The following is a 13,869-nucleotide window of genomic DNA, read 5'->3' as shown; positions in this document are numbered from 1 at the left end:
TCAAGTTCCTATATGGGATTAAGAAGAAAGTAAAAATAAGTAAAATAAAGATTTACACCCCTGCCCCCAATCTCTGTTTCTCCTTCTGTACCCCCCTCAAATCTATACATAAATATATTATTATTATTATTATTATTAAAAAATAAAGATTTTTTTCATTCTTTACAAAAAATAAAAAGTATTAAAAAAAACTGTTCCCAGTTATCGCATCAAAAATAAATATAAATATATATAATTTGGTATCACCATAAAATTCCACTTGATTAAATATCACATTATTAATCTCGCATGATGAACGCTGTCAGAAAGGAAAAATGCATGGCCAGAATTGTGTTTTTTTTGTTCAATCCATCTCCACCAATAAAATTAAATAAAAAGTGATCAAAATGTTTAATGTATGCCAAAATAGTACCAAAATCAATCACCGCATAAAAAACGAGCTTCCCCACAGCGTCATCAAGGGAAAAATAAAAGACTTATGGTGGTTAAACTATGGTGGCAGAAAGCATTTTTTATAGCAGTATAACATAAAAAAAACTATCAACTTTGTATCGTTGTAATACTCACCTACAAGAATGAAGATAACGTGCCATTTTTGCTACATCTTAAACACATTAAAAACAACCTGCCTCCCCCCCAAAAAATGGCACAATTTTTTTTCCATTTTGTCCCACTTACAAATTCATAAAAGTGTTGCAGTGCATCATAAGCTACGTTAAATGTACCACCGAAAAACACAACTTGTCCCACAAGAAAGATTTTTTGAAAGTGGGGAGGAAAAAAATGAAAGGGAAAAAAAGAGCTGCAGCAGGAAGGGGTTAACCCCTTAGTGACCAAGCCTGTTTACGCCTTAATGACTAGGCCAAATTTTGCAAATCTGACACGTGTCACTTTAGCATGGAAAAAGACCAGAAAGGTTTTGCATATCCAAGCGATTCTGACATTGCTTTTTCGCCACATGTTGTACTTCATTTAGGTGGAAAAAAAAGACCGATAGAATTTGTGTTTATTTATTAAAAGCGCCAAAATTGGGAAAATTTTGAAAAAATCGTCATTTTTTCACATTTCCAACTGCAATATCTCAAATATGTGCAAACATAATATAGAAATTTTTGCTAAGATTTATATTTCCATCCGTTTACTTTATTTTGGGCGCACATTGGAAAAACTTTCGGTTTTTTTTAACCATTTAGGAGACGTACAAATGTAACATTACTTTTCAGCATTTTGAGGAACACTTTGTTTTCCTACACCAATCCAAGATTGGAAAGGCTCATAGGAGTCAAAATGATAGATACCCCCACAAGTGACCCCATTTTAAAAACTACACCCTTTAACGTATTCACTGAGGGGTGTCATGAGTATTTTAACCCCACAGTTTTTTTTCAGGAGTCAATGCAATTTAGAAGAGAAAAACAAAAATTTCATATTTTTGCAAATATGTCATTTTAAAGACAGGACTTTTCTCTATAGTACACATGAAAATTAGGATTTGCACCCCAGAATGGATACCCCTGTTTGTCCCGTGCTCAGAAACATACCCATTGTGGCCCTAATCTTACGTTTGGATGCACAATGGGGCCCAAAATGAAAGGAGCAATCGGTGGCTTTCGGAACAGAAATTTTGCTTGAAGGAGATTTAGGCCCCATTGCCCACTTGTAGAGCCATTGAGTGACCAAAACTATGGAGAACCCCCACAAGTGACCCCATTTTGAAAAGTAGACCCCTTAACGAATTTATCTAGGGGTATAATGACTTTTTTGACTTCACAGTTTTTGAATGAATCTAAGCCAAGCCGAAGGAAAAAAATTACAATTTTCATTTTTTTGGTAATTCTGTCATTTTAAAAGCAGTTTTTTTGTACAGCACATATATGAATGAAGACTTGCACCCCAAAATGGATACCCCTGTTTTTCCCGTGCTCAGAAACATACCCATTGTGGCCCTAATCATATGTCTGGATGCACAATGGGGCCCAAAATGAAAGGAGCAACCGGTGGCTTTCGGAACAGAAATTTTGCTTGAAGGAGATTTAGTCCCCATTGCCCACTTGTAGAGCCCTTCAGTGACCAAAACGATGGAGAACGCCCACAAGTGACCCCATTTTGAAAAGTAGACCCCTTAACGAATTTATCTAGGGGTAGGATGACTTTTTTGACTTCACAGTTTTTGAATGAATCTAAGCCAAGCCGAAGGAAAAAAAATACGATTTTCATTTTTTGGTAATTCTGTCATTTCAAAAGCAGTTTTTTTTGTACCACACATATATGAATGAAGACTTGCACCCCAAAATGGATACCCCTGTTTGTCCTGTGCTCAGAAACATACCCATTGTGGCCCTAGTATTACGTCTATATGCACAATGGGGCCCAAAATGAAAGGAGCAACCGGTGGCTTTCGGAACAGAAATTTTGCTTGAAGGAGATTTAGGCCCTATTGCCCACTTGTAGAGCCATTGAGTGACCAAAACGATGGAGAACCCCCACAAGTGACCCCATTTTGAAAAGTAGACCCCCTAACGAATTTATCTAGGGGTATAATGACTTTTTTGACTTCACAGTTTTTGAATGAATCTAAGCCAAGCAGAAGGAAAAAATTACGATTTTCATTTTTTTGGCAATTGTGTCAATTTAAAAACTGTTTTTTTTGGAAAGTGTACATAGGAATGAAGACTTTCGCCCCAAAATGGATACCCCCATTTGTCCCGTGTTCAGAAACATACCCATTGTGGCCCTAATCTACTTAAAGGAAACATAGCTAGGCCTATAATAGAAGGAGCACCCGTTGGATTTCAGGGTACAACGGAATAAATTCCAGTCCCCATTGCCCACATGTAGAGCCATTGAGCGTCCAAAACGATAGAGAACCCCCACAAATGACCCATTTTAAAAACTAGACCCCTTAACAAATTCATCTAGGGGTGTACTGCATATTTTGACCCCAAAGTATTTGAATGAATCTAAGCAAAGCAAAAGGAAAAAATTACGATTTTCATTTGTTTGGCAATTTTGTCAATTTAAAAACTGTTTTTTTTGTACAGTGTACATAGGAATGAAGACTTTCACCCCAAAATGGATACCCCTGTTTGTCCCCTGTTCAGAAACATACCCATTGTGGCCCTAATCTAGTTACAGGACACATGGCTAGGCCCATAATGGAGGGAATGCCCGCTGGATTTCAGGGCAGAACTGAATAAATTCAAGGCCCCATTGCCCACTTATACGGAAAAAAAATTGACTTCCTAAAAATAATCCCCCCCCCCCCCCGCCATCCCCAGTTTTTGGCATTCCCTAAATATTAGATAAAGGTAATAATATAAATGCGTTTTATGTCCGAAGACAGGGGTAATTACGGAGGCTGGTTGGGCTGGGCACATGGGGCAAGAAAACCAGGTATCCCCCCCCCCTCCTCTCATGTATTTTGGGGGGTATTTCGTAACCTCAGCGGCAGGGATGGGGTGTAGAAAGTGGCGCTGTGAGGCTTTGTAATCTTGCTGCGGTGCAGCGGTCTCACAGAGAAGGCGCTCAACAAGCTGCTCCTGGAACTGCAGGAAGGCGAGCGTTCCCGGGGCTTCTTGTAAATTACGGATTACAGGTAGCGGTCTGAATAACGCCGGGCTCACGTAGCCGTAGGCGGAATCTGCTTGCGGAGGCCCGCAGCGGATTCCAGCTGTGAGCCCGGCTGTGACCCTGCGTACGGTTGCGTAATGTACTGCACATAACTGCCTACTCACACAGGCGGTTTTTTGTTTGCATTTCCCGCGCCGTCGCTTAGAGATGACTCGGGTACCCGCAGCCCGTACACAATGTGTTTGCATATGGGGTGCGAGTATATCCGCGGTCATAGAGCACAAAGGGCTCTAGGTCGCGGATATTCGTGGTAAAATATAGCATGCTGTGTTCTGTTTCTGCGTGTGGATTACGTAATTCCGACCCGCTAATTGGGGGGAATTGTGTAATCCAATGCATGCGATTGATCCGTGGATTACCGCTGATCAAGCGCATGCAGAACCTGTAATTCCTCTCCGGTCACGCGTGACCGGCCTAATGTTAGTTCGCTACTTTATCATGTGACCGGGGACCGCTCAGCGAGGCCCCCGGTCACTGCTCCAAGCACTCAGCGACCGTTAGTCGCTGGGAGCAAGGAGATTTAACATTTCCTGGGCTTCCCGGCTCCTGCGAATGTGTCCGGCATTTTGCCGGCGGGCGCATGCGCAGCAGCCGGAAGGGTCCATGGAGGATAATCGCATCTGGATTCAAATGCGGAAGCCTCCGAGAAGATGTTTCATCTCCCCCCACCGATCGCATCGGTGAGGGGAAATGAAACTGCCACTTTTTAAAGAACTTTTACGTGATCGCCATTATGCATTGGATAACGGCGATCACGTGACCAGTAACCGCATACCGCGGCTCCCCGTGACATCTCCAGGCTCTTGGCTACCTTTTGTAGCCAGCAGCAGGGAGATTTTATATTTCTTGGGCATGCGCCGAAGCTGGGGTAACATCCGCGGATCAACATCCCACCAGGAAACAAATCCGGGACCTTGGGTACGTAATTTCATCCCCCCTTACGGATACGATCCATAAGGGGAGATGAAACTTTAACTTTTTAAACTTTTTTTTACTTTTAACTTTTTTTTTTTTTTTTACTTTTTAACTTTATATGATCACCGTTATCTGATGGATAACGGTGATCATATGACTGGAAACCGCATACAGCGGTCCCCAGTCATATCTCCCTGCACTCGGCTATCTGTGACAGCCGGGTGCAGGGAGATTTTGAATTTGCCGGGCTCGCCGGCTTCTGCGCATGCGCGCCGCATCGGCACATCGCAGAAGCCAGCGGGGGGTCCCGACACCGGCCGGAGGACATCGGCGGACCTGAGGTGAGTATTTTCACCTCCCCTCATGGATCCGATCCATGAGGGGAGGTGAAACATTTCTTTTTTTACACTTTTTTTTAACTTTTTGGCGATCGCCGCTATCCATTGGATAACGGCGATCGCGGTACCGGGGACCGCTCACCGCAGTCCCCGCTGACATCTCCTGCCTCCCGGCTACCTACAGGAGCCGGGAGCCAGGAGATTTTAAGTCTCCCGCGCCGCCGGGCCTTCTGCGCATGCGGCTGACGTAATGCCGCCAGGCGCGCATGCGCAGAAGGACGGCTACGGCGCCCGGAGCATCGGGACAGCTGGGAGTCGTGCGACGGACATCGGTGAGTAATTTCAGCTGCTCCGATGGATCCGATCCATCAGAGCAGCTGAATCTTTAACTTTTATTGCACTTTTATTTACTTTTTTGCGATCGGCGCTATCCATTGCATAGCGCCGATCGCAATGCCGGGGGGGGCTCCGAACAGCCCGGGATGACAGCTCCATGCTGTCAGCTACCTGCGGACACCAACAGCATGGAGCTGTCACGTCCACAGCCCGAGGGGCATTATTCTCTGCAGGAAGCATGTTTTTACGTCCTCAGAGAATAAGGCCCACTTCGGGAGGACGTAAAAACACTATGGGCTGGTCGTTAAGGGGTTAAACTTAAATTCCCCAAATTTTACTGATACAGAGAATTTTTGTTTTTGCTTTTTCAGCAGTGGACGGTTACCTACTCCACGGTTAAGTGCGCCAAAGTCACTCCAAGTAGCGAAACAGATGAAAAGACTGCAGAGACATCTGACTCTACGGATCTCTACTGTTCCATCACAGCCGCTGAGCTCAATCATCATCAGTAAGATCTGACAGTCAGGGTTTGTCAGGCGATGTCTGTCCATAATAGATCGGTATTATAATATATGTATAAATCCCGGCTTTACCCCAATCAGGGAATATGTCTACATTGATGTAGATCGCTGATTCTGCAGTGGACTGTTTATCTTGAGCTTGTTACCATTAGTACATGGGTAACTAGGGCCACACAGGGACGAAAATTCACTTATATTCACACGGGAACATTTGCACCATTGATGTACCATCAGGGGTGTAGCAAGCCTTTATGCTGCCTGAGGCAAAGGGTAACTGCTTCCCCCACTTATTTTACAGGCACTGAAAGCGTCAATACACAAGATACCCGACACATATATAAACCACTGAGACTTATCTGAAGTGACAGAGTAATAGTGACTCCAGTAGTGGCCCTAATAGTAAGTGCCCCCCTCAGTCCCTCTAATAGTAGTAGTAATGGCCCCAGTAGTAATAGTGACCTCACTATTCTGCTGTGGAGTCACTGTGTACATACATTACTTATCCTGTACTGATGCTGAGTTACATCCTGTATTATACTCCAGAGCTGCACTCACTATTCTGCTGGTAGAGTCACTGTGTGCATACATTACTTAATCTGTACTGTTCCATAATAAGTCTATTAGAAAAATTCTCGTAGTACATAATTACAGCCCCAGAACCAAACTCATAACATAAATACAGCACCAGAACCAAAGTTAAAAATACAGCCTCAGATCCAAGCTCAGTACATAGATATACTGCTAGAATCAATGTTATAAATAAAGCACCAGTACCAAGCTCAGTACATAAATACAGCACCAAATTAAGCTCATAACATAAATACTGCATAAACCCACCCAAGTACATAGATACAATACCAGAACCAAGCCCACAACATACATACAGTAGCAGAACTAAGCAATTGTGTTGCAGAGGCACTGATGGGATGACAGAGGTGTCTCAGAATATCAGAGGGGAGTCGGCAGAGCCAGGAGGAGGATGATTCATGTAAATCCAAAAGACTGCTGCATGGAAGAAGATCCACTGGCCAGGCGAACCTAAGGGGGCTGAACACCCTCAGCCCCCATCCGCCTAGTGCCCCCTCCCCTACAAGTGGATGAGTGACACCCTATGTGTCCACACAGGTCACATGTAGCTAAGGCCGGCTGTGAATACCCAGATAGTCCTGCCACTTGTTTTGATGGTGGAATTTCACACTCTATTTAGGCTGCACCAGCGTTATTTCCCCATGGTCTCTATAGACTATTATCCTCCAGAGGAATGAGCCAGCTTAAGCTAATGCTTTACCATTTCAACATAGCAGCTATAGTGGTCACACGACTATCTCCATATTACTATCTCTAATATTACACAGTGTTCATACATAACAATGGGTTGTCTGCGTAATGCAGGGCAGGAAGGTCCTCCAGCACTAAAGATGCTCTATGTAAGCCAAGAAATGAAGTTCCTGGGCCAAGGATCCTGCTCTATTAAAGGAGATGTCCCGAGGCAGCAAGTGGGTCTATACACTTCTGTATGGCCATATTAATGCACTTTGTAATGTACATTGTGCATTAATTATGAGCCATACAGAAGTTATAAAAAGTTTTATACTTACCTGCTCCGTTGCTAGCGTCCTCGTCTCCATGGAGCCGACTAATTTTTGGCCTCCGATGGCCAAATTAGCCGCGCTTGCGCAGTCCGGGTCTTCTGCAGTCTTCTATGGGGCTCCGTGTAGCTCCGTGTAGCTCCGCCCCGTCACGTGCCGATTCCAGCCAATCAGGAGGCTGGAATCGGCAGTGGACCGCACAGAAGAGCTGCGGTCCACGGAGGAAGAGGCCATCTTCAGCGGTGAGTAGAGAAGTCACCGGAGCGCGGGGATTAAGGTAAGCGCTCCGGTGAGCTTTCTTTACCTCCCTGCATCGGGGTTGTCTCGCGCCGAACGGGGGGGGGGTTGAAAAAAAAAAAAACCCGTTTCGGCGCGGGACAACCCCTTTAAAGCAGCCCTCCTTTTCCAGTATAAAATGTGTCCCAGGACCAGATGTAGGTGTGGTATAATGATATTGGTAAAGTGTCACCCAGCTTTCTGTATCAACTTGCCCTCACTTTGGACTATTGGAAAGCTGAGTTGAACTCCTCAATATACATTCCCGCCTCCCTCACGTCAACAGGCTGCAGGGATCTTAATGGACATCAGGAAGTCCTTGATCCTGATGGCAATATGGTTAGCCAGTGACAAGGGGATGTTAATTACCCCCTGCCCACCACGATTTGACACCTCTGGTATTTCTCGTAGACGTTCTGGCACCGCTAGTGTCCTCATCAAAGGAGAATTTTATTTTGGGGATTAGGAGTCCCCCAAAGCCCCAGCTCAATGTCAAATACATTTTCATAACTGTGAGGACACTACGGACCTGGTGCAGTTACTCTCGTCACTGTGCGACCCCCATAAGCCACAGAATTGTCTATAGGCGTAGCTGATCATGTATTCCCTGTCATGTTTGGTATGCATGGGTAGATAAATTCCCGATATTAAACATGGTGGCCAAATGTTCCCCATTGGCATGCCTCCCAAGGAAATATGCCAAAAAAAATTAATTCAGGATTTCCTACAGATTATTCAAGCATATACTCAACCCACCCTTAATGACTTCAGAAAAAGGTTGACGGGTGCGGTTCTGCAGAGGCCTAAAAAATTAAGTGGCTTTCTTACCCAAGGGGTCACATTCATGGGGTGATATCGAGTGTCGGCTGATCATCTTTCTGCGATACCCCTCGCATATCAGGACTATTGGGAACAATGTAGTCTGATATTTTCTCTTATTTTGTCCCTTTTGTTTTATACTGTTTGTATGTACTTGTATGCTCCTTATCTTACGTAAATCATCTTTTGTATATTTTTATGTAATTACTGCTATCTCTTTTTATAGAATAAAGATTTAAACTTTACTAGTTGTTACGTCATTAACACTCATGAACTGGCAAAACTTCGGCGGAACTCAGACACAGCAGACATAACTCATGGACAAACATAATACACTGACTACACTGACAAATGCCCAAAACACAACCAAGCATTCCAGCATGCATAAACAGATGTAAATAGATATGATGTATTGGTACATATTTTGTCCAAGATATGTAAGCCCGCGAGCCCACTTCAAGGGTCCTCGTTGTGTTGCAGGTCTCTACTCTAACAAGATAACTTCCACATGAAACCTGCCTGCATGCGGGGCGGTCATCCTGACAATGATGGCCCCGCACTGAAACTTAGGGAACTACCTAGATCTAGATGAAAAATGAAACCCAGCAGGACTGAATACAGCTCACACCAACACACCAGGGATTTGCATACAACACCTAACACCATGCACCTTGAACAGGACTGTCCACACCTCATGTCCGGCACCCTGAAAAGACATGCAGGAACATGACACTGATTATACTGAACACACTAAACAAGCAGAGGAAAGCCCAGCAGTCTCAAGTGAAGGTGCTGGTATATATGAACAGCAGATAGGTGGCGATTGGCTGGCTGGCTGGAGAAATCCACACCCAGCCAGCTCAATCAACCCCCAGCTGTGTGGCTGACCTACCTGTCGGAAATGGTCAGTGGTGGCAGCGAGGTGTGTTAGGCTTTGCAGGATGCGATGTCGATTCCATCTCGCATGAGTGCAGGATCTGGGGAGCAGGAACTAAATCGACATTGCAGGTCTGTCCTGGGGTGTTGACTTCTCAGTGTGGTGACTGTCGGACCTATAAACCGCCGTCCTGTAACAATTGGTCATAGCGAAAGTGTGCTCATCATGACAGTAGGGTAGCTACCTTTGTCACAAAATAAATACTGCCAAAAGGAAATGTAGTTTGGGCTCCATTATTATAGTGACCCCAGTAGTGGCCCCAATTACAGTGCCTCCTCCAGGTGTCCCAGTAGTGATAGTAGTCCCCACTAGGTGCTCCAGCAGCAATAGTGGTAGGGAGAACTAGGAAAAGGATGACATCAGGTAATATAACTTACACATTCCGGTCCCTGGACACATTCTTTCCCAGGATTTTTTCATATAGGATGGAATATTCCACCCGTATGCCATTTTCAATTCATTATCAAAATCCACACATTAGACATATGAATTTTTTGTGTGGATTTAAGAAGGTAGTGCTATTTTACTAGTATATTCCTTGCATATTCTTAAAAAAAAAAAAAAACATTTTTCTTTATAGAATGTGTATAATTTTATTTATAGGGATATATTCAAATTACAAACTGCATTTTGTAATTTTCCAGTTTTCCAGTTGGTGAAGACTAATAAGCAGTTGGTCTGCACAAAAATGATTTTATATTCTAAGGGCTCCTACCCACTAGTGTTTTTGTAATGCAAATGTCAATGGGACTTTCAAAATGTCAATGGGAATGTCAAAATCGCATCGCACAAAAATTGCAAGTTTGTGCTTTGCGATTTTTGTGCAATGTGATTTTAACATTAGAAAGTCCCATTGACATTTGCATTAAAAAAAGCAGCGATATCGCAGCATTAAAAAAACGCAAGTGGGTAGGAGCCCTCATGTAGATCACTACACATATTATTCCCATGTAGGGTTATGACCACTAAAGTTCAATTCATCATTGTTCCCCTGCGATCACCATTGTCTTCATAGTTGTTGTATTCAACATCGCCATTGGTGTCACAGTTGTCTTTATAGTTCTTGTAACACCCATAAACATTAGTGTCACAGTTGTCTCCATGGTCCTTGTATTCACCATCACCATTGGTGTCACTGTTGTCTTTATAGTTCTTGTATTCAACATCACCATTGGTGTCACTGTTGTCTTCGTAGCTGTAATATTCATAATCACTGTGGTGAGGCTCCCAATCAGTTTCTATTAAAGTAAAAACAAGTCCAAAGCATAGAAAGGACAAAAATGGTGAAAAATATAAAACTATTTGCAGTACCTAAATATGCCTGTTATTCTACAAGGTTTTTGTTAGACTAACATTTTTAAAGCTGGATATCCCCTTTTAACATTTTAAGAATCATGAATAGAGATGAGCGAACGTACTCGTCCGAGCTTGATACTCGTTCGAGTATTAGCGTGTTCGAGATGCTCGTTACTCGTAACGAGTACCACGCGATGTTCGAGTTACTTTCACTTTCATCTCTGAGACGTTAGCGCGCTTTTCTGGCCAATAGAAAGACAGGGAAGGCATTACAACTTCCCCCTGTGACGTTCAAGCCCTATACCACCCCCCTGCAGTGAGTGGCTGGCGAGATCAGGTGTCACCCGAGTATAAAAATCGGCCCCTCCCGCGGCTCGCCTCAGATGCGTTGTGAGATAGCTGAGGGACAGTGGTATAGTGTTGGAGCTGCTGTAGGGAGAGTGTTAGGAGTTAGTGTAGGCTTCAAGAACCCCAACGGTCCTTCTTAGGGCCACATCTAACAGTGTGCAGTAGTGTGGAGGCTGCTTTTAGCAGTGTTGCACTTTTTTTTTTTTTTCGTATATCGGCCGTGCAGAGCATTGCGCCCTGCAGTAATACTACAGGGACAGAAGTGGTGGTTAGGCAGGGAGAGTGTTAGGAGTTAGTGTAGGCTTCAAGAACCCCAACGGTCCTTCTTAGGGCCACATCTAATAGTGTGCAGTAGTGTGGAGGCTGCTTTTAGCAGTGTTGCACTTTTTTTTTTTTTTTGTATATCGGCCGTGCAGAGCATTGCGCCCTGCAGTAATACTACAGGGATAGAATTGTGTAGGCAGGGCCAGAAGACATATATAGATTGAATATATGCAGTGGTCCTTTAGAAAAAAATATTTGAAAAAAAACTATTTGGCCTGCCTGTCACTCTGCTCAGTGTTCTGGGTCTGTGTCTGCTGGGGGTAGTAGTTCTTCAAATAAATACGCAGCCAGCTAAGTGTTACAGCAGGCTTGCGCCAAATTATTTCCTGGCTCTGAAATCACCGCTCTGTTGCACTTAATAACAGTGCAACACTGCAGTTCCGTCACACACACATCAGGGACAGAATTGTGTAGGCAGGGCCAGAAGACATATATAGATTGAATATACGCAGTGGTCCTTTAGAAAAAAATATTTGAAAAAAAACTATTTGGCCTGCCTGTCACTCTGCTCAGTGTTCTGGGTCTGTGTCTGCTGGGGGTAGTAGTTCTCCAAATAAATACGCAGCCAGCTAAGTGTTACAGCAGGCTTGCGCCAAATTATTTCCTGGCGTTCCGTAAGCGAACTCAGCCTACAACCACAGGCCAATAAGCGGCACATTAAATTACAGTGTTGTGTTTCTGCATTCCTGGTAATACAGCATGCTGAGGGGTAGGGATAGGCCTAGAGGACGTGGACGCGGCCGAGGACGCGGAGGCCCTAGTCCGGGTGTGGGCACAGGTCGAGCTCCTGATCCAGGTGTATTGCAGCCGACTGCTGCGGGATTAGGAGGGAGGCACGTTTCTGGCGTCCCCACATTCATAGCACATTTAATGGGTCCACGCGGTAGACCCTTATTAGAAAATGAGCAGTGTGAGCAGGTCCTGTCGTGGATGGCAAAAAGTGCTTCCAGCAACCTATCATCCACTGCTGCAACTCAGAATCCTCTGGCTGCTGCTCCTCCTTCCTCCCAGCCTCCTCACTCCATGAAAATGAGACATTCTGAGGAGCGGGCAGACTCCCAGGAACTGCTCTCGGGCCCCTGCTCAGATTGGGCAGCAGTGGTTCCTCTCCCACCAGAGGAGTTTATCGTCACTGATGCCCAACCATTGGAAAGTTCCCGGGGTCCGGGGGATGAGGCTGGGGACTTCCGGCAACTGTCTCAAGACCTTTCAGTGGGTGAGGAGGCCGATGACGATGAGACACAGTTGTCTATCAGTGAGATAGTAGTAAGGGCATTAAGTCCGAGGGAGGAGCGCACCGAGGATTCTGAGGAAGAGCAGCAGGACAATGAGGTGGCTGACCCCACCTGGTTTGCTACGCCTACTGAGGACAGGTCTTCAGAGGGGGAGGCAAGGGCAGCAGCAGGGCAGGTTGCAAGAGGCAGTGCGGTGGCCAGGGGTAGAGGCAGGGCCAGACCGAATAATCCACCAACTGTTTCCCAAAGCGCCCCCTCGTGCCATGCCACCCTGCAGAGGCCGAGGTGCTCAAAGGTCTGGCAGTTTTTCACTGAGAGTGCAGACGACCGACGAACAGTGGTGTGCAACCTTTGTCGCGCCAAGATTAGCCGGGGAGCCACCACCACCAGCCTCACCACCACCAGCATGCGCAGACATATGATGGCCAAGCACCCCACAAGGTGGGACGAAGGCCGTTCACCGCCTCCGGTTTGCACCGCTGCCTCTCCCCCTGTGCCCCAACCTGCCACTGAGATCCAACCCCGCTCTGAGGACACAGGCACTACCGTCTCCTGGCCTGCACCCACACCCTCACCTCCGCTGTCCTCGGCCCCATCCACCAATGTCTCTCAGCGCACCGTCCAGCCGTCGCTAGCGCAAGTGTTGGAGCGCAAGCGCAAGTACGCCGCCACGCACCCGCACGCTCAAGCGTTAAACGTGCACATAGCAAAATTTATCAGCCTGGAGATGCTGCCGTATAGGCTTGTGGAAACGGAGTCCTTCAAAAGTATGATGGCGGCGGCGGCCCCGCATTACTCAGTTCCCAGTCGCCACTACTTTTCCCGATGTGCCGTCCCAGCCCTGCACGACCACGTCTCCCGCAACATTGTACGCGCCCTCACCAACGCGGTTACTGCCAAGGTCCACTTAACAACGGACACGTGGACAAGCACAGGCGGGCAGGGCCACTATATCTCCCTGACGGCACATTGGGTGAATTTAGTGGAGGCTGGGACAGAGTCAGAGCCTGGGACCGCTCACGTCCTACCCACCCCCAGAATTGCGGGCCACAGCTCGGTGGTGGTATCTGCAGCAGTGTAGGCTTCCTCCACTAAACCACCCTCCTCCTCCTCCTCCGCAACCTCTGTCTCGCAATCAAGATGTGTCAGCAGCAGCAGCACGTCGCCAGCAGTCGGTGTCGCGCGTCGTGGCAGCACAGCAGTGGGCAAGCGTCAGCAGGCCGTGCTGAAACTACTCAGCTTAGGAGATAAGAAGCACACGGCCCACGAACTGCTGCAGGGTCTGACAGAGCAGACCGACCGCTG

Source organism: Eleutherodactylus coqui, chromosome 6 (genome assembly GCF_035609145.1).
Source record: "Eleutherodactylus coqui strain aEleCoq1 chromosome 6, aEleCoq1.hap1, whole genome shotgun sequence".
NCBI lineage: Eukaryota > Metazoa > Chordata > Amphibia > Anura > Eleutherodactylidae > Eleutherodactylus > Eleutherodactylus coqui.
This window is presented reverse-complemented; position numbering follows the sequence as displayed.